At 43.5% G+C, this 25,997-nt stretch overlaps 1 protein-coding gene across 9 annotated transcripts in view; it reads left to right on the top strand.

Moving 5' to 3' along the window:
* The window catches only part of LINGO2 (leucine rich repeat and Ig domain containing 2), a 2,318,940-nt gene that overhangs the window by 2,151,125 nt on the left and 141,818 nt on the right, over nt 1–25,997 (top strand). For 2 of the 9 annotated variants that reach the window (XR_012231562.1, XR_012231559.1), the window contains exon 9: nt 23,197–25,278. The exons of the other annotated variants lie outside the window; for them this stretch is intronic. The gene's annotated coding sequence lies outside the window, so the exon portion shown is untranslated. Of the gene's footprint in view, nt 1–23,196; nt 25,279–25,997 lie in introns of those variants that run through there. 9 annotated transcript variants of the gene reach the window in all.

Below are 25,997 nucleotides of genomic sequence, written 5' to 3'. Positions count from 1 at the left end.
GTAGAAATTACCATATATGTTTGGAACCGATCATGAGACAAACATTCGGCACGAACAGTGTTCAAATATGGCTCAAATATGTCAAAATCAGATTCGGGGGCAAAATGCAAACAAATTCGCTCATCCCTACTGAAAACTAAAACCCTCTAGATTCGAAATAAACTCATCACAGCATTTGTAATAAGGTATCCACTAGAGATGGGCTGACTGGATTGTGTGGATTTACCCCGGATATTCGATTTGCAGTGACGTTATTATCTGCAACATGAATGTCCTTTATTATGTCCTAAAGTTTCTACAGACCCCAGAGCATCACAAACATAAGATATGAAAAGAAGAAAAATGCTTATATTCGTCCTTTCTGCTCACCTCTCCAGCTCCTTCGCTCTTCATTGTCACCTGTCCGGTCCTCTGTGCATCTCCTGATCACTACCATCAAGCCCCTGAACCTCAGGCCTCCTCACGCTGGACTCTGATGTGGCCCAGGAAGTTTCTATACATGCACAGATAAGGTCATGACTAATTAGGTTACGATGTGCTCCATGACATTGCAATCCCATGTGGCAAAATGTCCCGGTCCTCATCAAAGTCGGAAATCTCAGTATAGTGTGAAGCAACTTGGGGTTTCAGCTCTTGCTGATGTTGATAAGAAGATGTGAGGGAAAGTGTGGAGTGGATGGGGCGCAGAGGTTAGTGATAAGGTGAGTATAGGTTTCTATTTTTTAACCTTTTGATAGCCCTTTATCATTCATCACAATGAAAGCCAGGTAACCACAACTTTGCTGAATCCACACTGAAGCAGATTACAAAAAAAATCTGCATTTTGACCAATACAAATTTTCTTAATATTCCAGTAGAATTCAATTCCACTTGAATATATTCACTCATCTCTAGTATGCATCTCAACTCCATTTTCACACAGGCAAATAAATAAGGAACATATGTAATACTCTATCCAACTGAATATTAACCAATGTATCAGACTGACACATAAAAATAAATCAGCTATTAATAAGTGAAAATTACTGAGCCATACACTAAAACCCAGGGTAAATTGTTAGTTCGAATAAATTGAGCTTTTCAAATTAGTCATGTCAGGTGGTAGATGAATTTTCTTACAAAAAGTGTACTTACTTTACAGAACTCATCTCTTTGGTCATACTAGATTAGTTGTCTTCATTAGCGCATTGGATAATAAAAGTGATATATGAAAACACCGTCCACTTTTATGTAATAAAATACATATGACTTGTTAAATAACATGATATGATCCTTTCCTATGCTAGTCAATGTTGTGCTAAAGTCCTACTAAGGTAAACTATGCATTCAAGCTATACGAAAATTAAGTGGGTAAAGAGAAGTTGTTAATATGGTTGGTCTCAATCTAAAATGTAATAAGTAAAAAAGCCTGACACTTTGCAGTGTCTGGAAGAAAGCACAAGAAATATTCCCTTAGTCAGGAAGCAAACTATTGTTTGTGAGCCCACTGGCTCAATCCTCCTTCGGCCCACCTACAAGAGGATGCATCCATGTTCTGTAAAGTTTGTTCTACATTTATTATATACTGTTGCTACAAATTCCAACACTAAATGGTTATCAGCAGCTTTTATAACATGCTGGGTAACTATGAGAAAATCATTTGAAATTTGAATTTGCTAGTTGGTATGGATTTTCCTGGGAAATTGGATTTGCAGCAACTTTTTTTTTACCATAAAGTGGATGTTTCTTATTATGCTCTGGTGACTTTGTAGCCCCAAGAGTGTTATGGACTGACTTGTGGTGGAGTAGAGGTATTGCACCCACTTGGGGAAGCACATAGTGTGGTCAGGGATAGTCAAGGAGTCAGTACACAGGAGTAGCAATGTAGTTTAAAGGAGCAGCACATAGCGTAGTCAGAGATAGCCAAGGAGTTGATGTACGAGCAGCAATGAAATCCTAGGATGGAGGAGCAGGTGAAAGGAAACTTGACTAATGGCTCAAAGCACAATAATGTTACAAGGAGTGGAGTGCAATGCCAGGTTTGAATAGGGTGTTCAATCAGGATGGACCCAATGAGGAACTCAGGGTGGAAACAATCAGGAACAACACAGGTACAAGTGTCTGGGTTAGCAAGAAACTGTCTAACGAGCTGAATAGCTCAGAGGGAAGAGCTGCCACCTGGTGCACAAGAGATGCTGGGTTTGAGTCCAGACACAGAATATAATAATAAGCATAAGACATGAAAGCAAAAAACTTAATGCTCACCTCTCCTGCTGCTCGATGTCAACAGTCTGGTCCTCAGGGCCTCATCGTTCAGTTGTTGCACACCTCTTTTGCCTAGTCTTCATTATTTTCATTATTGACTTGGACTTTAACTTGAGACCAGGACTTAGGGGTCATTGTGCGTTGTAAGGTCGCAATACATTTCGTGATGTCATGACGTCTAGACACTACAATGGATTAAAGTGAAAGTCATAACCTATATTAAATAACAGGCAGATGAGGCATGCAACAGCTGAAAGATGAGTCCCTGAAGACAGGACAATGGACAGCAAAGAGAGTTGTGGCATGAATATTATGTTTTTGCTTGTTTTTTTTTAACATTTGCCAAACCTTTACGGCTCAGGCCAGGCATTTTTTCTCTCGAAATATTGAAAACCGAATCGCAAAGTAATCAAAATTATTTAGAACCACAAATTTCAAGAAATATGACTCAAACTCGATCCTCCATGGATCGATCAGCTCGTGTCTAAGCATTTTATTTTTACATCAGCAATAGGAAGCAGATCACTGATATAAATATATACAATATGCATTGCTATTATGTTATCTTCGACTGGTATACAACATGATTATAGAGTGCACAATGTTAACTATGGTAAGGTAATTAATCCATATCTTACTATATGTAACACAAGTGTGCATCATGAGTTCATGTGTTTCATAGTTTCAGAGTTGAAATGGGACACAAATCCATCGAGTTCAACCTATAAGCTAACATGTTGATCAAGAGGAAGGTGAAAACCCCATGAGTCAGATGCTAATTGCCTCACATTGGTGGAAAAATTATTTTGTGACTCCACATACAACAATCAGACTAGTTCCCTGGATTAACGTCCAATCACAGAATCTACTACACATTGACTGATATATAATTTTCAAGAAAGGCCTTTGATTCAGTCAGATGTGTCTCTACATATTAAGACTGATGTTAGGATTGCCTCACCTTGATTGGTTGTCAAAGAAAGCTAACAAATGGAAGTGAGGAAAAGCCAGTAATTCTTATAGATTTGTGAAATTGGGAGTTATCAGATCCATAGTCAAAACAAAACTGTCAGAATGTTTGATTTGTTAGGCCATGTTCATATTTGTAATGGAAATTTCATTGCAGATTCCATCACATTTCAGGGAAATTGTAACTGTTTGGTTTGACACAACCGCAAACACAATTATGGAATCCAGTGGATCCATTATAAAGGCCCCGTCACACACAGCGATCTCGCCAGTGAGATCACTGATTTTGTGACGCTGTGTGTGACATGTATCAGTGACCACCCCCCCGTCGGGTATCGCTGATCGCGCTCGAACGTCCTGGGCCGTTTTTTGATCGTTGGTCTCCCGCTGGCCAGCACGCTTCGCTGCATGTGGCAGCGAGAGACCAGCGATCAGCGACGCTGGACGCTGGCTTCCAATGTAAACAGCGGGTATCTAAGAGCCGTGAAGCTCTTAGATAACCACTGTTTACATTGGAAGCCAGCTTGCTCGCTGGTCCTGATCGCTGGAGGGGCTGCCTATGTGACAGCTCACCAGCGATCAGCCTAACTATGTCCCAGCGATCCCATCCATGTCGGATCATGGGATCGCTGGGACATCGTTATGTGTAATGGGGCCTTAAGTCTACAATGTCCATTGGGTGCTGTTGATGTCCATTCTGCAATCGATCTAGCATTGTATCTTGTTTTTATTTGTCAGAAGTCAAGTTGCAGATGTCAACTGATTTTTCTTGTTGTCATACTTGTAGCCTTTTTACAAATTAGCATATGTTCTCAACATTTTCATTAAAATTTTTAGACATTGATGAATTATTTTTATGGAATAGCAACAATATCTGATACTTGTGTAGCAAATTCCTCAGATCTTTAGCATTGCCTGGAACTTATAATTCTTCAAAACCACATACAGAACATGAGCAACAACTCTCATGTTGTCTAATTAAAATATTGCCAGTGAAGGGAGCTGTATGTGTGCACTGAGAAAATTAACAAAACTCAGTACAAGAGGGATATAGGAATGGAAGCATTGCATACATTATTTATGTTGAAAAGTCAATCTTCACCATCTTTTTTCTTGCAAGGCCACTGAAGGCCAGTAAAATAACATTTGTATAATTTGGCTTTCATTCAACATGTAATGCATGCAGTTCTTTCTCTTTTGGGATATTTCACTTGTGCAATGCAAGAATTTACCTTTCTCATGATAAACTGAGGTCTGAGCCATGCTGTCACCACCAATTCATTGATGCAACAAAGTATTTTTAGCATGTTATGTTACAATTAGGGAAGTGGGATACTTTACAGCAAGGAGTGTAAGGGCCCCATCACACATAGCGATGCACCAGCGATCCCGACAATGATATGACCTGGTCAGGATCGCTGGAGTGTCGCTACATGATCGCTGGTGAGCTGCCAAACAGGCAGATCGCAGCAGCGATTAGGACAGCGATGACGATGGTAACGAGCGTGCATGTCGCTTAGTTACCCACAGTGTACCTTAGTTACCAGCGCGCTGGTGCAGGGAGCTGGTAACCAAGGTAAACAACAGGTTTCTAAGTGCCGCACAGCACTTAGAACCCCGCTGTTTACCTTGGTTACCAGCTCCCTGCACCAGCGCGCTGGTAACTAAGGTACACAGCAGGAAACTAAGTGACACACACCCTTAGTTACCCGCGGTTTACATTAGAAACCAGCGTCCAGCTGTCATGGGAAGCCTAGGTAACTTTAGGCTGAAACCCCGGGGCCCCTGCGGTGTCCCTCAGACGCACCACACCGCGTACACACAGGAGAATACAATAATGTGCAAGGGCAACCAAAAAATACAACACAGGGAGGCAAAATGGCAACGACGGCATATACTACACCAGAAACTGTATGCTCCTTAGACCACCACTCCAGACTGGTATCGCTAGCACAAAGCAAGAGCTATAGAAGGCGACACCCATAGTCACGCAGAACAATTTAAAGACAGAGGGCGTGGCTAAGCCCTCAGCCAGAATGACAACCTGGTTAACCCAATCCAAGCCGGATCAGAAGACCAACCAGCGCCACTGAGAACCAAGTGGTAAGATGGGGTATTACCGCTGTCTGCCGGACACCCTGGTGCGAACAGTGTCTGACATGAAGTACCCCGCCTTCTACGAGGGACCCCAGGAACCTCACAATGTCGAGGACCCGGCTTGTCCGGATGGCGGCGATGAAACCCTGTAATCGGTCGGTCCGCATATATGTCCGAAGCCGGCACCCAAGTCCTCTCCTCAGGACCATAGCCACGCCAGTGGACCAGGCACTGTAGAGTGCGACACACTACCCGAGAGTAAACCACTTTGGACACCTCAAACTCCAACGTGCCATCCACCAAGACGGGAGGTGGTGGCATGGAAGAAACATCAACAGCACCCACGACTTTCTTAGGCCTCTTTCACACATCAGGTTTTCGCCGTCAGGCGCGATCCGGCGCTTTTGACAGAAACCGGATCCGGCGAAATGCAATGCCGGATCCGGTTTCCCCCCCATTGACTTGCATTTGCGCCGGATCGCGCCGGATGGCCATGCGCTTCATCCGGTTTTCGCCGGATCCGGCAATGTGTCGCGATCCGGCGTCTGGAAAAAACGGGTACTGTAACGTTTTTTGTCTCCGGTGAAAAAGCCGGACACGCCGGATCCGACGCGTCCGGCTTTTTCACACAATGAAAGCTTATGAGCGCCGCAATGCGCCTGATCCGGCGAAAGCCGGATCCGGTGGCCGGATCCGGTTTTTTTGGTCTGAGCATGCTCAGTAGCTCTGCCCACTACAACCTGTCAAAGAAGGGCTGTAGGAACATGCTATATATAGTTTTCCAGTAGCCAATCCCGTTCGGAAGGCCACAAGGGTCAATTTTAAAAACCAGATCCGGCGTAATCCGTCGAAAAACGGATAGAAAAACGGATGAACCGGATGAGACGGATCCGGTTTTGTCTGTCAAGAACAAGACGGATCCGGCAGAAAACCGGATCCGGCACATCAGGTTTATAAAACATTTGCCGGATCCGGCATTCCGGCACGACGCCGGATCGCGCCTGACGCCGAAAACCTGATGTGTGAAAGTAGCCTTAAGTAACGCCTTGTGAAACACATTATGTATCTTGTATACGGCAGGTAACTCCAAACGAAATGCCACAGGGTTGATAATTGCGGAAATCCTAAACGGACCAATGAACCTGGGACCCAACTTAAGCGATGGTATTTTGAGTTTGATGTTCCTTGTAGACAACCACACCCAATCACCCACACACAGGTCCGGACCTGGCACACATCTACCATCAGCCACACGTTTGTACCTAGAACCTACATTCAGCAAGCGCTGCTTTACTCTCCTCCAAACGGATGACAATTGTGCTCCCAACTGGTCCTCCTCAGGGACGCCCGCAGAGCACCCTTGGCGCAAGGTACAGAATTGGGGATGTTGACCATAAACACAAAAGAAAGGAGATTCACCAGACGATTCCTGACAATGATTGTTTATCACAAATTCAGCCAGAGGAAGAAACGCCGACCACTCTTCCTGATTGTCAGACACAAAACAGCGTAAGTATTGTTCCAGGTTTTGGTTCATATGCTCAGTCTGCCCATTCGACTGCGGAAGGAAAGCCGATGAATGAGACAATTTAATCCCTAGGCGTGAACAAAAAGCTCTCCAAAATTTTGCCACAAATTGTGTACCTCTATCAGATACAATGTCAGACGGACACCATGAAGTCTGACCACCTCGCAAATAAATACCTGAGCAAGGGTCTTCGCATTGGGCAAAGATGGCAAAGCAACGAAATGCGACATTTTAGAGAACCGATCAACTATTACCAGAATGACCATGTTCCCAGCTGAGGAGGGCAAATCCGTAATGAAATCCATGGAAATCTCAGTCCATGGCTTACTGGGCATACAGAGAGGATGCAACGTGCCAGCAGGACGGGAGCGTGTTGTCTTGGCCCGTGTGCACGTGGTACAGGCTGACACTAGGGATGGGCGAGTCTACTCGCTAGGACTCGTTACTCGGCGAATAGTAAGGGACTCGCTGGACTCGTTACTCGGCGAGTCTCCCAGTGATTACTCGCACAGTAACGAGTCCAATGCAAGTCAATGCCAATCCTAGTTTTGTCAGAGTTTTTTTTTCTCACTCGCTAGACTCGCTATATCACATCGCTGTCAACAGCGAGTCTGAGCGAGTCTGAGCGAGTCTGAGTGAGTATGATTCCGAGTCCTGTATACTGGATTCGGGACTCGCTTATACAGAATCTGTTATGCTCCTACAAGTTTCCAAGACAGCCTATGTCAACACACAGCGATTGTGAGCGAGTCTGAGCGAGTCTACGAATCCCGAGTCCTGTATACTGGATTCAGGACTCGCAAATATAGAATCTGTTATGTTCCTACAAAGCTTCCGAGACAGCCTAGCGTGTTAGGTCAGAAAACTTTTTTAGATGGACAAGCATGTTAGCCAATCATATTCAGTAATGTTGGTTGTGGCAGGACTATGATTGGCTTCTGTCCATCGTGATGCCTATGTCATGTATGAGAGGCGAGGCTGTATATAAGCCTTTTCCACCGCCATTTCCTCTACATTCCTGAGAGATCTGAGATAGAGCAGGGTGAGGTAGATGCTTGAGCAGATCATAGGGATTGTCAGTTAGTGTAGGGAAACTTCAAGATTCCTTATATTAAACCCAAACAGCTCTTCTGAGAGCTACCAGGAGGACAGAGGAGTACTGTGTAGACTGTAGGCAGGCAGGCAGGGAGGATCAAGCCTTACAGTGCAGTGCACAGTGCAGGGACTAGTGTGCAGCTTCACTGCTAGGTGTCAGCACACACACTTACCCCGCCAGCAAGTGACGCCTACAGCACCACCTAACTCCATCTCGGTGACTGTGCATTTGTCAACAATGTCACAAAAACCACAATTTCCCAAAAAAGAGGTTGCAAAGGGACGAGGTCGTGGCCGTAGCAGTGCAGGGAACATCACTTGAGCGATCTCCCTCCAGGCTGTAGTCCGCTGGATGTTATGCCCATAGGCAGGGTCAGTGGGGAGCCAAAGCAGGGGCTGAGCCTCCACCAGATCAATCAACTGCAGCGTGTTGACAGTGACACGGGCCATGATTGCTCTGTATTGCTCTGTGTGTGTGTGCGTATGTCAACTCGACTCGGATTATTTCCTGTTTGCTCAAAGCATGGTGTGTGCTAGAGAAAATCGCTTCCCTCGCCTCATCGGCGCTAAATAAGACAAACAAATGCGAGTTTGGACTCGGACACAGCAGCAACAAACTGTTGCGAGTGGGGTTTACAAATCGCCAATGCAAGCGCTTTCCGAGACACATCTGCGATTTGTAAATCGCACATTACTAGCTAAGACTCGCTTCCCCATTCATTAACATTGGACTCGCTAGACTCGCAACGAGTAGCGAGTCCCGGGCTCGGACTCGCTAGAGTCAAGCGATTCCGAGTAATTTAGGACTCGCCCATCACTAGCTGACACATATGAGGCCACGTCCTGCTGGATTTTGGGCCTTAGCGGTGTCCATTTTAAACCCTGAGGCGGAAAATACATAACCCAAAAAAGGTAATTCTTGGATGACAAATACACATTTCTCAAGCTTGGCATAGAGCTTGTTCTCCCTGAGCAACTGCAATACCTGCCTAACATGCTCTATGTGTGCATCACGGTCGCGTGAGTAAATAAGAATGTCATCAAGGTATATAATAACAAATTTCCCCAAGAGATGAGAAAAGACAAGTTTTATGAAATGTTGAAATACTGCTGGCGCGCTCGTCAACCCAAATGGCATCACCAAATTCTCAAAATGACCCTCAGGGGTATTAAATGCAGTCTTCCATTCATCCCCTTGACGGACTCTTATGAGATTGTACGCCCCCCTGAGGTCAAGCTTGGAAAACCATTTGGCACCAGACACCTGGTTGAACAAATCGGGTATCAGTGGCATCGGGTATGGGTCATGAACCGTAATCTGGTTGAGTTCCCTGAAATCCAGACACGGGCGTAATCCGCCATCTTTCTTCTTGACAAAGAAGAACCCCGCCGCCAATGGAGATGATGAAGGCCTGATGTGCCCTTTGCTTAGACTTTCTGCAATGTATTCTTTAAGAGCTTGCCTCTCAGGACCTGAGATATTAAACATTCTGGCTTTCGGTAACTTGGCCCCCAGTTTTAGCCTAATAGCACAGTCATAGGGTCGGTGCGGTGGCAGCTCTGAACAACCTCTTTCAGAAAATACATCAGCAAAGTCCAGCAGTGGCTCCGGGATGCTGGGAGTCACAGTGGAGATAAATGTGGCCAGACAACTCTCCTGGCAATATCTGCTCCACTGGATTATGTCCTGGGTTTTCCAATCAATCACCGGATTGCGCATAGACAACCATGGAAACCCCAGAACTACCTGAGCAGGTAAATTACTGAGCACCTTACATGTTACCCGCTCAGAGTGTAGGACCCCAATGTGGAGTTTTACATCAGCCACAAACTCTTTAATCTCCCCTTGTGAGAGAGGGGAGGCATTGATGGTAACCACCCGGATAGGATTAGGCAGCGTCTCCACTTTAAATCCAGCTGTACGCGCAAACTTTTCATCAATGAGATTAGCGGCTGAACCACTATCTACAAATACAGTAATCGACAGCTCTTGGCCCCCGATTACTACCTTGGCAGGGAGCATACACTGGGAGACCACCACGGAGGATATGCAAAGGCTCAGACTAGACTCCTCCAAACCCTCTGAGCCTAGCAGTTTTCCAACGACACGTCTTTCTTAGGTACCCGGGGGCAAGCATTAATAAAATGTCCTTTTTTGCCACATAAAAAACAGACCCCTTGCTTTCTGGGCAAGGGAAATTTATGCTTGTTATTATGTGTATGTGATATACCAGCGATCTGCATAGGTTCCACGGATTCACCCGAGGCAACCTCACCAGAGACTGCCCCCCCCACAGGCAATGTCTCCTGCGACCTCTGACGAAAGCGGCGATCAATGCGTACTATAAGCACCATAGCAGCCTCCAGAGAGGCGGGAGTCTCATACATTAGCAGAGCTTGTTTAACCCTTCCAGAAACCCCATGCAAAAATTGACTCCTTAGTGCAGGGTCATTCCATTGAGTGTCCACAACCCAGCGATGAAATTCCGTACAATAATCCTCCGCCAGTCGCTCACCCTGGAGTAGAGAGCGTATTTTAGACTCTGCTAACGCCAGTCTGTGAGGATCGTCATAAATTAAACCAAGAGCAGAAAAAAAAAAGTCTATGGACTCAAATACAGGTGAATCAGAAGGTAGTGAAAAAGCCCATGCTTGTGGATCACCACTCAGCAAGGAAATTACCAAGCCCACACGCTGAGCCTCATTTCCCGAGGAGAGTGGACGCATACGAAAATACAATTTGCAGGAATCACGAAATACAACGAACTTACAGCGATCACCAGAAAATCGTTCAGGAAGAGGTAACTTGGGTTCAACTGCCCTGACTGCTGCCTCAGTTTGCACAGCAGGAACTGACAGGCCTTGTTGCTGGACCGCCCCCCTCAGTTCAGTGACCTGTATGGACAGAGCCTCCAGCTGCTTGGTTATGGAGACTATAGGATCCATGGTAAATAATCCTTTTTTTCCTTTTTTTTTTTTTGGGCCGACTATAATGTCATGGGAAGCCTAGGTAACTTTAGGCTGAAACCCCGGGGCCCCTGCGGTGTCCCTCAGACTAGGGGAAACCCTGTCTGTCCCTCAACCCAGGGTTTACACTGAAGGTATGCCTGCCTGGGCCTCCACCCTGTCCTTGTCTCCTGTTCATCCCTAAGCTGAACCCACCACCCTCCACCCAGTGAGGAGACCAAACACCAGACCCCACAAATAAGTATGGACAGGGATAAAGGAAACGCACCACACCACGTACACACAGGAGAATACAATAATGTGCAAGGGCAACCAAAAAATACAACACAGGGAGGCAAAATGGCAACGATGGCATATACTACACCAGAAATCGTATGCTCCTTAGACCACCACTCCAGACCGGTATCGCTAGCACAAAGCAAGAGCTATAGTCGGCGACACCCATAGTCACGCAGGACAATTTAAAGACAGAGGGCGTGGCTAAGCCCTCAGCCAGAATGACAACCTGGTTAACCCAATCCAAGCCGGATCAGAAGACCAACCAGCGCCGCTGAGAACCAAGTGGTAGGATGGGGTATTACCGCTGTCTGCCGGACACCCTGGTGCGAACAGTGTCCGAAATGACACCAGCTCGCTGATCGCTGGTCTCCCGTCTGCCACACGCAGCTATGAGTGCTGTCCAGCGGGAGACTAACGATCAAAAAAATGTCCAGGCCATTAGAGCATGATCAGCGATACCCGGCAGGGGGGGCGGTCGCTGATATACTGTATGTCACACACAGCAATATCGCTGGTGAGATTGCTGTTGCGTCACAAAACTTGTGACTCAGCAGCGATCTTGCTAGCGAGATCGCTGTTTGTGACGGGGGCTTAAGACTTAGGCCGGAGTCACATTAGCGTATGGCATTCGGTGTGGGAGCATTTAATGTGATATGTTAATGACACTTGGCTCCAGCTCTGTGGCGAGCGTGACCCGAGTGTCAGTGCTCTGTGCTCCGATCCTCTCACATGAGAGAGTCACAGCACAGGTGCTCCTCCATTGCCGTTGTCTGTGGGAATCACACTACACTCGGGTGATATCTGGATGCAGTTTCACACGCACCCATAGACTTATATGGGTGTGCGCATTCTGATTCTTGGATGCATGAGAAAATAATCACAGACGTGACATGCCCCATAGTTTAACATTGGGCCAAGTGCAATCAGATTTTTATATCGGATTGCACTCGTCCGATTACATCGCAAGTGTGAGCGAGCCCCTTTACAAAAACTTAGTACAAAGACTTATAAATCTGCTATTTTTTATTAACCCTGATAAATGTTAATAAAAATATAAATATTATTATTATCATTAAATAATTAGTTGTTTTTTATGTCAGCATTAATAATCTCCTCAATATTTGATCTCTGTACTCTACTTTCTCTATCACTAAAAACAGAAATATATTATAAACATCTCATTTCAAAATGTTTTGATTAAATGGTCTAGAACAATAAATTGCATGCACCATTAGTGAAAAAGATGCAATGGTTCATCTGCAAACATAAAGAATATGTGTAATGAGTAGTTTTGGTGGGGTTGCATTGACCTTTAGGGTATGCTCACATGGGAAGGAATTACTTTGGAAAATGTCAATAGTAATTTTGTGATAAAGCTACAAAGACATCCACAATGGCAAATCCACATCAAATTGTACATACGCTGGTGATGATTTGAAGCTGAAAATAGAGAAAAAAACAGTAAAAATAAAATTATTGCCCTTAGCTGTTCTATAGCTTCCTTGCATGATCCTTTCCTTGTCTCTCTACAAGCCTGCCTTCCATGATGCTGTCTCACTCCATGTGACTGCGGTCAAAATGGACGAAATGGTAACACAGGAGGCAAAGCCATAAAGATAAAGAGACCAGCAGCGGACCAAGTATGGAAGTCAGATGATTATAGTCAGACTAGATGGTGGCCTGATTCTAACGCATCGGATATTCTAGAATATGTAAGTAGTTTATGAAGATTCTGCGCTAATATCGCTGATTGAAGCAAATCAGTGTGGCAGGAGATCAGTGGCTAGCACCGCAGATCTCCCGACGGTAGCGGTGGCATGCATCAATCGAATTCCGCGCCAAATCGCAGCTGGACTGCACTTGTCACTGATTGGTTGCGGACGGCTGGACGCGACCAATCAGCGACACAGGATTTCCGTTACAAACAGAGAGACAGACAGACAGAATATATGTATATTTCTCCTCATACAGACGTGTATATATATATATTTCTCCTCATACAGACGTGTATATATATATATTTCTCCTCATACAGACATGTGTATGTGTATATATATATATATTTCTCCTCATACAGACGTGTATATACAGTATATATGTTCCTCCTCATACAGACGTGTATATATATATATATATATTTCTCCTCATACAGATGTGTATATACAGTATATATATTTCTCCTCATACAGACATGTATATATATAAATTTCTCCTCATACAGACGTGTATATATATATTTCTCCTCATACAGATGTGCATATATATATTTCTCCTCATATAGACGTGTATATATATATATTTCTCCTCATACAGACGTGTATATATATATTTCTCCTCATACAGACGTGTATATATATATTTCTCCTCATACAGATGTGCATATATATATTTCTCCTCATACAGACGTGTGTATATATATATATATATATATTTCTCCTCATACAGACGTGTATATATATATATATATATTTCTCCTCATACAGACGTGTATATATATATTTCTCCTCATACAGACGGGTATATATATATATATATATGTCTCCTCATACAGACGTGTATATTTATTTCTCCTCATACAGATGTGCATATATATATTTCTCCTCATACAGACGTGTATATATATATATTTCTCCTCATACAGATGTGTATATATATTTCTCCTCATGCAGACGTGTATATATATATTTCTCCTCATACAGACGTGTATATATATATATATTTCTCCTCATACAGACATGTATATATATATATATATTTCTCCTCATACAGATGTGTATATATATATTTCTCCTCATGCAGACGTGTATATATATATTTCTCCTCATACAGACGTGTATATATATATATTTCTCCTCATACAGACGTATATATATATATTTCTCCTCATACAGACGTGTATATATATATATATATATTTCTCCTCATACAGACGTGTATATATATATTTCTCCTCATACAGATGTGCATATATATATTTCTCCTCATACAGACGGGTATATATATATATGTCTCCTCATACAGACGTGTATATTTATTTCTCCTCATACAGACGTGTATATATATATTTCTCCTCATACAGACGTGTATATATATATATTTCTCCTCATACAGACGTGTATATATATATATATTTCTCCTCATACAGACGTGTATATATATATTTCTCCTCATACAGACGTGTATATATATATTTCTCCTCATACAGATGTGCATATATATATTTCTCCTCATACAGACGGGTATATATATATATGTCTCCTCATACAGACGTGTATATTTATTTCTCCTCATACAGACGTGTATATATATATTTCTCCTCATACAGACGTGTATATATATATATTTCTCCTCATACAGACGTGTATATATATATATATTTCTCCTCATACAGACGTGTATATATATATTTCTCCTCATACAGACGTGTATATATATATTTCTCCTCATACAGATGTGCATATATATATTTCTCCTCATACAGACGTGTATATATATATTTCTCCTCATACAGATGTGCATATATATATTTCTCCTCATACAGACGGGTATATATATATATGTCTCCTCATACAGACGTGTATATTTATTTCTCCTCATACAGACGTGTATATATATATTTCTCCTCATACAGACGTGTATATATATATATTTCTCCTCATACAGATGTGTATATATATATTTCTCCTCATACAGACGTGTATATATATATTTCTCCTCATACAGACGTGTATATATATATTTCTCCTCATACAGACGGGTATATATATATTTCTCCTCATACAGACTTGTATATATATATTTCTCCTCATACAGATGTGCATATATATATTTCTCCTCATACAGACGGGTATATATATATATTTCTCCTCATACAGACGTGTATATACAGTATATATATTTCTCCTCATACAGACGTGTATATATATATTTCTCCTCATACAGACGTGTATATATATATTTCTCCTCATACAGACGTGTATATATATATATTTCTCCTCATACAGACGTGTATATATAAATTTCTCCTCATACAGACGTGTATATATATATTTCTCCTCATACAGATGTGCATATATATATTTCTCCTCATACAGACGTGTATATATATATATATATATTTCTCCTCATAGGCTAATTTCACACTTGCTTTTTTTTCCAGCGCGTTTTTAGCGCAAAAAAACGCATAGAAAAAGCGCATACAAATGCATACAAACGCTGCGCTTTTTTCAAGCATTTTTATGCGCATGCAGGAAAAAAACGCAGCGTTTTTGTGCGTTTGTATGCGTTTTTTGTGCGTTTACGTTTTTTTACAGATTTTGGAAAAACCCCCCAAGAAAGAAAAAAAAAACATTCAACAACACACAAGACCAATGGGACTTCATTGTGGGTGTGGTATGTTAATATATAGACCCTGTCTACAGTATTCTTCACATTTGCTTGATTCTTCTCGTGACCATGGATCTGCGCTGGAAGAGTTTTCACTTCAACTTGGATTTGGACATCGCGATGGCTCAGGCGTATGCAGTTGCTTGCCATGAACAAAGGAAGAGAGAGAGGCAGCGAAGACGGCAGCGGCGGCGTATGTGGAAACATCCGATTGTTGAACTCCGGGAGAGCCGTGGGGCATACCACACCCTCTACAGCGAGCTCCAGGCAAACCCGGAGAAATTTACAGATTATATCCGGATGTCCCACGAAAGTTTCATGGATTTGCTTGCTCGTGTCCAACAATCCATCCGGAGACAGGACACACAGCTCCGTCGTGCGATTCCTCCTGAGGAACGGCTACTGGTGACATTACGGTATGTAATATTTAAAAACCAAGGGGTGCGGTCTGATGTTTTTTTTTTAAATTTAGTATTCAAAACCTTGGGTAATTAGTTTTCGTGAATGTACTAATATTTTATTTTATAGTTTTTTAAAATAATATACATAAATATTAATTTTACTTCTTTGTCTGTTCACAGATTCCTGGCGACTGGAGAAACCCTATCTTCACTACACTTCCAGTACCGTATTGGAATCTCTACCTTGTCTGGAATTGTTGCTGACACCTGCCGGGCTCTCTGGAATGTTCTTTGTCCAGAATTTATGCCCCTGCCCACCGCTGAAAAGTGGATGGAAATTGCTGACAAATTCTGGACAGTATGCAATTTTCCCAACTGTTTGGGAGCTGTTGATGGTAAACACATACGGATCATCAAACCCAAAAGAACGGGATCTGAGTACTATAATTACAAAAAGTACTTTTCAATAGTACTCATGGCCATTGCGGATGCCGGATGTATGTTTGTAGCAGTGGACATTGGAGCATTTGGCCGTGGTAATGACTCACAGGCTTTTAAAAACTCAGACATGGGCCGGAGGTTGTATGGCAACCAATTTAATTTCCCTATGCCACGGCCTCTTCCTCACACCGAAGCTCCGCCACTGCCCTTTGTAATGGTTGGCGATGAGGCTTTTCAAATGTGCGGAAACTTACTGAAACCCTACTCCAGCCGGGACTTGGACCACACCAAAAAAATATTTAATTACAGGCTGACCAGGGCCAGAAGAACTGGCTGTGGTATTTCAAATATGAGTAGAGTAGGCCTTGGGCCTACTAGTATAGTCATATGTGAAATACCACGGCCTAGTATAGTCATACCAAGGCCTACTGTAATAACTCGATTTTTACCAACTAGGATCTTGTTTCACGAAAAACAAACTGGTGAAACTTGACAAGTTTCAACAGTTTGTTTTTCATGAAACCAGATTCTAGTTGGTAAAACTAGAGTTATTACACTAGGCCTTGGAATGACTATACTAGGCCGTGGTATTTCAAATATGAGTATAGTAGGCCTTGGGCCTACTAGTATAGCCATATGTGAAATACCACGGCCTAGTATAGTCATACCAAGGCCTACTGTAATAACTCGATTTTTACCAACTAGGATCTTGTTTCACGAAAAACAAACTGGTGAAACTTGACAAGTTTCAACAGTTTGTTTTTCATGAAACCAGATTCTAGTTGGTAAAACTAGAGTTATTACACTAGGCCTTGGAATGACTATACTAGGCCGTGGTATTTCAAATATGAGTATAGTAGGCCTTGGGCCTACTAGTATAGTCATATGTGAAATACCACGGCCTAGTATAGTCATACCAAGGCCTTCTGTAATAACTCGATTTTTACCAACTAGCATCTTGTTTCACAAAAAACAAACTGGTGAAACTTTTTAAGAAAGAAACTTATTTTTTAGACAAGTTTCAACAGTTTGTTTTTCATGAAACCAGATCCAAGTTGGTAAAACTCGAGTTATTACACTAGGCCTTGGTATGACTATACTAGTCCGTGTTATTTCACATATGACTATACTAGGCATTGGGTTGGTTTTTAACATGTATTTACCCATCAGTGTGTGTGAGCGGCGCAAACAACATTAATGAAACTTTGTAATGGTGAACCACAAATGTAAATTTATTTTTAATCACAAAAATAAACCAAAAAATTATTTTTTCCGGCGTTTGGGGGCAGATGGTTTCAATTTGGGGGTGTGCAGGGAATATGCAACACTTGCAGTTGAAGACGGTGTTTGAGGGGAAGGGGCAACAAAACTTGTGAGGGAAGGTAGTCCAGTTAAGGGAATTAAACTAGGAACACTTGGAGGAGAGGAAATCTGTTCAGGTACATTTGTTGTAATGGCATGTCGCCGTAGGCTTGTGTGCCTGGACCGACTTTGGCCCAATGCCCGCCTTGATTGATTTCGCCTTGAACTTGGGGCAAATATTGAGTGTAGGTCCCCCGTCTGCTGGGGTGGCTGCTGCTGCTGAGGTGGCTGCTGCTGCTGAGGTGGCTGCTGCTGCTGCTGCTGAGGTGGCTGCTGCTGCTGAGGTGGCTGCTGCTGCTGAGGTGGCTGCTGCTGAGGTGGCTGCTGCTGAGGTGGCTGCTGCTGCTGCTGAGGTGGCTGCTGCTGCTGCTCTTGGTTGGCAGTGCTCGTCCTTGCAGGAGGACTGGTGGCGGCAGTGATGGTCCAGGTTTGCGGAGTGGTGGTGGCAGGGCTACTACATGTTGTTGTAGCGGCAGGGCTGTTCCATGTTTGCCTAGTGGTGGCTGAGCTCCACGCATGCATGGGAGTGGCGGTGGTGCTCCAGACAGGAGCAGCGCTTGCCATGGTGGTGTCGGTGAAGTGATCAGCTGCACTCAGACTTGTGGTGGTGTAACGGTGGGTGTCCTGGCTTTGAATAGAGGTGTCGGTAGTGAGGTGAATCGAGTCAATGGTGGCACAGGTGGAAATGACACCACTGACTGCTGACCGTACTGATTATGCTGCATAGCCTGCAAGAAAGCATTGTTGCAGGCCTGCAGCACATTCAGCTGTTGCTCAGGACTAAGGTGTTCCACCATGCCCTTTTCAATCTTACTAAAAAAATGGTGTGCTGGTCTGTTGAGGTCGGCCTCCAGACGGTCAAGGCGCTGTTCTACAGAATTGAAGCGGTGTTCAAAGTGGTTAAAACCACGTTCCATGAGTGCAAAACCGCTTTCAACTCTGTCGGACAGTGACTTGAGGCTGGAATTAAAGGCCTCGCTCAAATGCATAAACTCGGGCAAGACATTCCTGTCCAAGGCCCTCTGCCGCTGGCGGGTAGTGCCCGCATAACCAGTGGCAGAGACCTGGGACAGGGGAACACCTGATGGCCCAGCTTCCTGGTCACCAGCTGTGTGTGTGTGGCTGACCTGCAAGGTGCTTCATGGCTGTCGGATGGCTGGGACGGGTCAGAGGACGTCCGAGGAAGGACCGCTCCAGGGCCAGGTTGCAGGGTGCTGCTCCAGGTGCTGTGGAAGAAAGGAAAATCATTACTACCATGCCTTTACAAGAAGCATCAGCTGTGGATTAGAAAAACACAGATTAATAAAAATAAAACCCCAAAATTTATAATACTTACAATCTCGTGGCAAGGACTGGTCTTAGGAACTGCAACGCGTGATAGTGACGGTATCTAGTTCTGGTCCTTGACGCAGATCCACTGCGAACCTGGCCCTCAGCACGAACATCACTGTTGAAGCGGTCCTTGATCGAACGCCAACGTGTTCGGACTTTGTCCACTGTTGGGAAAAAAAAACAGTGCCGTCAAGGACAACAGTCACTGCGGCACAATATAGCAATACAATACTCAAAGCAGTCACTGTAGAGCCCGATGACACTGTTGGGTTTCCTGCTAGAATATACCTAGCACGAAACCCAACAGTGCCGTCAAGGACAACAGTCACTGCGGCACAATACAGAGCAGGGAAATGCTCACTAAACGCCTTTTTGGAGGATGCTGTGGCGCTGTCCCAGCCATCCATCAACGCTGCGGCCACCTCATTCCATAGCCGCCGGGTCACCACATTGTCCTTGTACAGCCGGTCACGGCTGTCCCACAACGGCGCACGCTCCTGGACCAGGCTGATGAGCTGCTCATTATCCAGGTAGACGTCTTCATCCCGTTGTGGAACCTAGACAAAACACATTCATTAGAATAATCACATGTAAATTGAATAAAAAGTTACCAAAAAAAGAAACATAAAAAAGAGTAAAAATAGAAGATAAAAAATAAAGAACATTACAAATCATTTGATACATACATTCCATATCACCACCGGGACTTGGCTTCGCTGCTCCTGCTCTTCGCCCTCAGTAGTCCCGTCCGCAGAAGATGATGATGATGATGATGTCTTAAAAAAGTTGAAAAAAAGTAAGAGATTTGGAGTAGCAGCAGATATACTTACCAGATGCACGAAAATAATCACCTCACGGTCTGCTTGCGCCAATTCCTGCCGCGATGGGGAATATTCGGATTCTGAAGACATACTGCATGTAAAAATAATAAAAATCATTAGTACATACATAATTTAAAAGGACAGGCATATAATGTAATATACTCACATTCTTGACGCTGATAGAAGATGGGTTCCTTGGTGACTGTCTGCTCTCCAATCTGTCAGTGTAGTAGTGGCAGAGTTTTGGCAGGCACCTCCTTTATATAGACTTTTTTTTTTTACTTTAGAAGTTTATAACTAGTACAACAAGTGGACACCACCAAAAAAACGCAGCGCTAAAAAAACGCATACATGCGCATGCCAGTGCGCACGTATGCGCATCCATAGGCTATAATGGCCATTTTTAGCGCAAAATGTACATATGCGCTTTTTTGCAGGACCAAAAAATGCAACATGTAGCGTCTGTAAAATACAAACGCACACCCCAAAAAAACGCAGCGCATGAACATCGCATACGTGCGCATGCCAGCGCGCAGGTATGCGCACCCATGTTAAATATAGGGGAAAAAACGCATGCGCACGTATGCGTTTTTTTCAAGCGCAAAAAAACGCAAATGTGAAACCAGCCATACAGACGTGTATATATATATATTTCTCCTCATACAGACATGTATATATATATTTCTCCTCATACAGACGTGTATATATATATTTCTCCTCATACAGACGTGTATATATATATTTCTCCTCATACAGACGTGTATTTATATATTTCTCCTTATACAGACGTGTGTCTACTATATAATCGTCTAATTCTGTCTGTCAGTCTCTCTGTTTGTAACGGAAATCCCGCCTGTCGCTGATTGGTCATGGCCTAGATGGTGGCCGGCCACGACCAATCAGTGGCAGGCGCAGCTTAAAGTTACAAACAGCTGTGCCTGTCGCTGATTGGTCGCGGCCTGGCGGCTGCGACCAATCAGAGATGCAGGATTTCGGTTACTGACAGATAGACAGAATAAGGCAATTATATAGTAGACTAGATGGTGGCCTGATTCTAACACATTCGGTATTCTAGAATATGTATGTAGTTTATTTATGAAGTTTTAATAATAATGCAATAATGCACCCCCCAATCCTGATATGCATGGTCCTCTCACCTCCCAATCCTGATATGCATGGTACCCCTCCCCCCTATCCTGGTATGCATGGTCCCCTCACCCACCAATCCTGATATGCATGGTCCTCTCACCCCCCAATCATGGTAAGCATGGTCCTCTCACCCCCCAATCCTGATATGCATGGTCCTCTCACCCCCCAATCATGGTAAGCATGGTCCCCTCACCATCCAGTCCTGGAATACATGGTCCTCTCACTCCCCAATCCTGGTATGCATGGTCTTCTCTCCCCTCTTTCCTGGCAAGCATGGTCCCCTCACCCCCCTTTCCTGGTATTCATGGTCCCGTCACCCCCCTTTCCTGGTAAGCATGGTCCCCTCAGGCCCCAATCGTGATATGCATGGTCCCCTCACCCCCCAATCCTGATATGCATGGTCCCCTCACCCCCCAATCCTGACATGCATGGTCCCCTCACCCCCCAATCCTGATATGCATGGTACCCCTCCCCCTATCCTGGTATGCATGGTCCCCTCATCCCGAATCCTGATATGCATGGTCCCCTCACCCCCAATCATGGTAAGCATGGTCCCCTCACCCTCCAGTTTTGGAATGCATGGTCCTCTCACTCCCCAATCCTGGTACGCATGGTCCTCTCACCCCTCTTTCCTGGTAAGCATGGTCCCCTCACCCCCCTATCTTGGTGTACATGGTCACCCTCACTCCCCTTTTCCTGTTATGTATGGTCACCCTCATCCCCCTTTGCTGGTATGCATGGTCCCCCTCCCCACATTGCTGGTATGCATGGTCCCCCTCATCCCCCTTTGCTGGTATGCATGGTCCTCCTCCCCCCATTGCTGGTATGCATGGTCCCCCACACCCCCCCTTTGCTGGTATGCATGGTCCCCCTCCCCCCATTGCTGATATGCATGGTCCCCCTCCCCCCATTGCTGATATGCATGGTCCCCCTCCCCCATTGCTGGTATGCATGGTCCCCCTCCCCCATTGCTGGTATGTATGGTCCCCCTCCCCCCCATTGCTGGTATGCATGGTCCCCCCCATTGCTGGTATGTATGGTCCCCCTCACCCCTTTTGCTTGTATGTATGGTCACCCTCACCCCCTTTCCTGGTATGTGTGGTCCTGTCACCCCCCTTTCCTGGTATGCATGGTCTCTGTTAAAATAAAAAATAGTTATATACTCACCTTCCGACGGCCTGCGATCTCCTTTCCACGTGCTCGGCCTTGTGGTCCCAGTAATGCCTTGCGCGAAACACCGCTGATGACATCGCACTCTCATGAGAGTGAAGTCATCTCTGGTCTAAGGCACAAGGCACTACTGGGACCGCGAGGCCGGGCGTGTGGAAAGGAGGCTGTCGGAAGGTGAGTATAACCTTTTTTTATTTTAATTCTACTTTTTACAGATGCGTTGCGCCTGATTGAGCGCTGTGCCCGACTGCGCCTGCCGCTGATTGGTCAGCGGCAGGCGCAGCTTAACATTACAAACAGCTGCGCCTGTCGCTGATTGGTCGCGGCCGAGACCAATCAGTGCGGCAGGATTTCGGTTACAGAAAGACAGACACCATAAGACGATTAAATATATAGATGATTATAGTATTTTTTTTATTTTAATTTATGTAAAGTTTTTCTTCAGGAGTGGAAGAGTTTGGTGAAGATCCACAGCTAAATCTGTGTCAAATGGGATTTGTTGCAGATTTTAGCTTCCCCACTGAACATTCTGAAATATCTACCGATACACCACATAAGTTAACATGCTGCTTTAAATTTGCATCTCTGGTCAATTTCTATGTTGACGCTGTGAAGATCTTTGCCTGCAGCATGTGGATAAGATTTGGTAAAATTCAAGGTCGAGAAGGGAATTTTGCAGTGAACGTGTCCTATCTGTTGATTCCAGTAGGAATTATTTATACCCTCTGACTGGAAAACATGATTTTCTAAGCAGTTACCAATCAGTAACCGCTCTTATTACCATTTGGTAGGGATGAGCAGATCTATCAAAATTCAAATGGATTTTCTCAGAAAAAGATCTGTTGATCTAATGTCCCTTTTTATGCTCTGAGTTCTATACAGATTGCAGAGGATAAGAAATATAAGATGTAAAAAAAATACTTATTTTACCTCACTTTACCACTCATCTCTCTAGCCTCTTCCGCTTCTCACCATCCTCCATCTGGTCCTTATCACTGCCATAAGCGTTACAACCTTGGACCTCTTCATGCTAGGCTGGGACTTCCGGCTATAAAGAGGACCTGGATGGTTCTCACAGCGACAAAGGGAAGATGCAACAAGAACTGAATGGGAGTCAGTAATGAACAGAGGGGCCAGAGTGGTGAGCAGTAAAGTAAGTACTCCCATTATTTTTAACCTTTTAATGGCCCTTTAACATTCATTAAAATGGTGCCCAATCTGCGCTGAAGCGAATTACAAAAATGCACATTTTGACAAATGCTGATTTTCGTAAAATTTTTGCAAAATTTCTCTCTGCTGCTTAGCAAAGGATTGCAGCAGGACTGGTTTAATTAAAATCTCTTGATTCCAAGATAACACTGCAGATCTGGCATGAGGGAGAACCATGGAGGACTCTGGGATCCCGCTCTTCTTCCTGGCATCCTACAACCTGAACATTTGGCCCAAATATTGCTAGGAACATTAAAGGAATTTTTCAAAATAAATGATATATAGCAAAACACCAGTCTGAGACTAAGCGCAGATTTTTTTAAAAGGGCATCCACAGACAGGTTCTAGGTACTCTTCAAAGATCCAACACATATACGCTTCTACTTATAATGCTGGTCTTACTGTGCCAAATGCAAAAAACATATATATATTTTTACTGGTTAGGCTGAATTTTTGACCTAGTATAATGACCTTGAAACCATATCTTTTCTTTTTAATACACAGGTGATTTCTGTTACTGCATTAATAAATTCCAGTCCTACTAACATGCCTGGCTGTAAAGTTCACAATTAGATTTTAGATTTATCATACATGGTGAAATATTATTTTGTGAATCTAAAATTCAATAAAATAAACTTGTTACTATAACTGCTGGAGGAGAGGAAACAAATTAGTAATTATGTCTGAGTGACTCATGCATTAATGGTCACCTATTACACTGAGCTGGAATTTTCATTCTCACTTTGTTTTATTCACATAAGTAAAAACATTTAATGTTTTATGTGAATGATTTCATGTAAAACAATTAGATATGATTATGGGTGATGATTAATGAGGAACACGGCCTGTGTAGACAAATGCTCATGTATCACTTAACGGTACATTAAGCCAGGAGACAATCTCCTCTCAATGTGGTATACAGTTGTATACAAGTCATATGTTCTCTGAAAGCATTATATATATATATGTGTATATATGTGTATACTGTATATTGTAGTGCAGCAGTGTCCACACTGAGCAGTGATGAGGCAGTGACCCAGGAAAGTTCCAAAGCAAAAGTTTCTTTAATGGTTAACTCAAATAAACACAGCTCACAATATCCTCCGGATCGCAGCTGGGAACCATATCCTCTGTATTGCAGTCAATAACAGTGCCAGTCCAACTATGGTTTACAGCGGGGGCACAAGACAGTCTACTTCTGAGACCGGTTGCCGTGGGTGACTTGGCTGTTTGGCTCCACTGGCCTGTGTTGCCTCACACAGGTGGAGCTCTGCAGAACCTTCTGCCCTGCACTCTAACAAACACCAAACTGACACTGACCCTGACCCTTACACACCCAAACCCTTTACTTCAGGGCTTTTAACTGGAATCTCTGGCCATGGGCCACATGAAAAACCCAGGCCGGGAAAGAAACAGACTGCACCACTACCATCTGTAGTCTGTTTCAAAACACAAAAGCCCAGATCAGGTTTTCCATAAATCTGCCTTGAACAACCAGCACGTCCAAGACCAATACTTACTTTTTACCTTGCATTGCAATAACAGCTATGCCTGTGACTGCAATGCACTATCATTGCCTCAATATGCCTCAGTGCACATCCTGAGGGGAACACACAGCGACCCTCACATGAAACACCACTCACTGTCTCACTATATACAGTATATATATATATATATATATATATATATACTCATACTGTATATACATATATATGCATACATATAAACTGCTCAAAAAATAAAAGGAACACTATTCCGTTTGCAACAGGCTATTTGAGTTCCCTTTATTTTTTTGAGCAGTATATATATATATATAAAGAGGGAAAAAGCAGCAGAAAAACAAACAAACAACGTGGGTGCAAGCCTTCCAGGCATATACCAAGAATCAAAAATAGTCCTCAAGATGAAAGCAGCACACCAAGAAAATTCCAGTCAAAGTGCTATTTATTAGCCCATCTGGCTAGTTGCCCATACAGCGACGTTTCGGTCCTGGGAATTGTGGACCTTTCTTGAGGAATATATATATATATATATATATATATATATATTTATATATATATTAATATATACATGCACAGACAAGAAAAGTGTGCAGCACACAATAGCATACTCCATGCAGAAAGTGCTATAACTACTGTACCATAAGTATCATGTACCGTGGGTTGGAGGTTGCAGCTTGTTGACAGGCACCCATACCTTTTGCTTGCACAATATATATATATATATATATATATATATATAGAGAGAGAGAGAGAGAGAGATATATTTATATTTAGTGATTCAATGTTGTCAGCTGTAGACTTTAAAGGGGATCTGTCAATAGAATCCTCCCTCCTAAGGAAGAAAGAGGGAGTGAGGCACTTTCAGCGGCTCAATAAAACAAGGATTTTATTTAGCAAGCCATAAAAAATACAAACAGGGTAAAAAACTGACACGTTTCTGGAGTCCAGGATGCCCTTAATCATAGCATAGCAAGAATATCAACAGTCTATTTTTAAATTATCCAGGACCAATCACAGGAACCTGTGATTAATGAAAGATGAATGA

Source organism: Dendrobates tinctorius, unplaced genomic scaffold, assembly GCF_039654945.1.
Source record: "Dendrobates tinctorius isolate UK_male_01 unplaced genomic scaffold, ASM3965494v1 ptg000031l, whole genome shotgun sequence".
NCBI classification, from domain to species: Eukaryota; Metazoa; Chordata; class Amphibia; order Anura; family Dendrobatidae; genus Dendrobates; species Dendrobates tinctorius.
The sequence above is the reverse complement of the archived record's forward strand: the minus strand, read 5'-3'. Positions and strand labels throughout refer to the sequence as shown.